The sequence below is a fragment of the Gossypium hirsutum genome, chromosome A05 (genome assembly GCF_007990345.1).
Source record: "Gossypium hirsutum isolate 1008001.06 chromosome A05, Gossypium_hirsutum_v2.1, whole genome shotgun sequence".
Classification (NCBI taxonomy): Eukaryota; Viridiplantae; Streptophyta; class Magnoliopsida; order Malvales; family Malvaceae; genus Gossypium; species Gossypium hirsutum.
Window position 1 is genome coordinate 92,300,216 of NC_053428.1, and position 1,662 is coordinate 92,301,877.

The 1,662-nt window shown below is 36.2% G+C and overlaps 1 non-coding gene across 1 annotated transcript; it reads right to left on the bottom strand.

Moving 5' to 3' along the window:
• Positions 1-1,224: 1,224 nt before the first annotated feature.
• LOC121229799 (small nucleolar RNA R71) lies at positions 1,225-1,331 on the bottom strand. Its single transcript, XR_005927756.1, has one exon. It is a non-coding gene; the product is annotated as a small nucleolar RNA R71 (small nucleolar RNA).
• Between the last annotated feature and the right edge of the window lie 331 nt (positions 1,332-1,662).

The following is a 1,662-nucleotide window of genomic DNA, read 5'->3' on the forward strand; positions in this document are numbered from 1 at the left end:
ATTAAAGTCACATACATGTGAAATCATGCATCAACACAACATATTAGCTAATTTTTCCCCCTTGGCCGAATATGCATGTCTATTTTTGGGGTCGATTTCAACACTTAATACACACATATACACACTAGTAAAGCATCCTCCCCCTTTCCATCAATTTAACACATGCATTGCTCATTAACATGCAAAGTTACATTCGGCCTTAGCACACAACTTGCTAGCCGATTCTTCTCCATTTAGCAACCAATGCACATATGTGCTCACACAACAATGCTAAAAAAGAGGTTCAAGAATCATCAAGTCATCATCACATGCATCATTAACAAACTTCATATTTAGCATGCAATGGCATTAACACAACCTCCACCTAGGCCGAATTTTTAACTCATCCTCTTGCCTCATCACCACCACATCAAACATCAACCAAGAATGATGCATCCATGGTCAAATGTCATTTCCATCACATAGCAAGATTTAGACCATGGGCTAGGTAGAACTCAAGCTAACAACTAAAACATGGATGCATCTCATGGAACATCATCAAACATACCTTAGCCTAGCTACATGCATGGCCGAACCTCTTCACCTTTCTTCTTCCTTCCTCCTTAAAATTATTGGCCAAGGATGAACCAAAGGATGAGAATTTTTTTTTCTTTGTTTTTCTTTCTAGTTTCGGCAAGTATGAAGATGAGAAAAGGATGAACAAAATTCTCTCCTTTCTTTTCTTTAGCTCACGGCAATGGGGGGGGACAAACAACTACACACACATTTTTTTTTTTGTATTCACCATACTCCTTTTCATTATTTTATGCCCATGCCCCTTATTTTATTTGTTTTATCCCAACATTTTATGACACAAATTAACATATTTTATTTGTGCCATACTTATGCCATAATTTCCATAAAAAAAAATTGCACAATTGCTCATCATGCCCATCATGGCCGGCCACCTTGTTTTAAGGTGGGAAATTTGACATGCAAATCCACCTATTTCATACTATAAGTTATTTGGCCACTACAAATTAGCCTATAGCATTTGCAAAAATTTTCACATGAGTCACATTTCAAAATTTCACTCACAATTGGCAAAATCAAAGCATGAAATTTTCACACATGCACTTTCACATGAAATAAACATAGGATATAACATCTAATTATTATTGTGACTCGGTTTAGCGGTCCCGAAACCACTTCCCGACTAGGGTCAATTTTGGGCTGTCACATGCTAAGCTACGAAATTAGATCACTACTTTCCAATAGATGGATGATGAATCCTTGTATGAGGTATTAGAATTATTTAATGAACTATTTCAAAGATGCCCTCATCATGGAATCCCATATTGCATCTAATTAGAGATATTCTATAATGGTCTCAATGTTCGCACAAGGATGGTAGTAGATGCTTCTGCTAATGTTTCTCTCATTTCTAAGTCTTATAATTAGGCATATGAAATCATTGAGAGAATTGCCAGGAACAATTACCAATGGCAAACCAATCGAGCAACATAAAAAAGTCGAGTCATAGGAATACATTAAGTGGACGCTCTCACTTCACTCGCATCTCAAGTATCTTTGATGTCGTCAATGCTAAAAAAATTTACTACTAATGGGTTTAATAATTTTTCATCTCAGTCACCGAATCAATTCAAAAATGTAGCTTGTGTT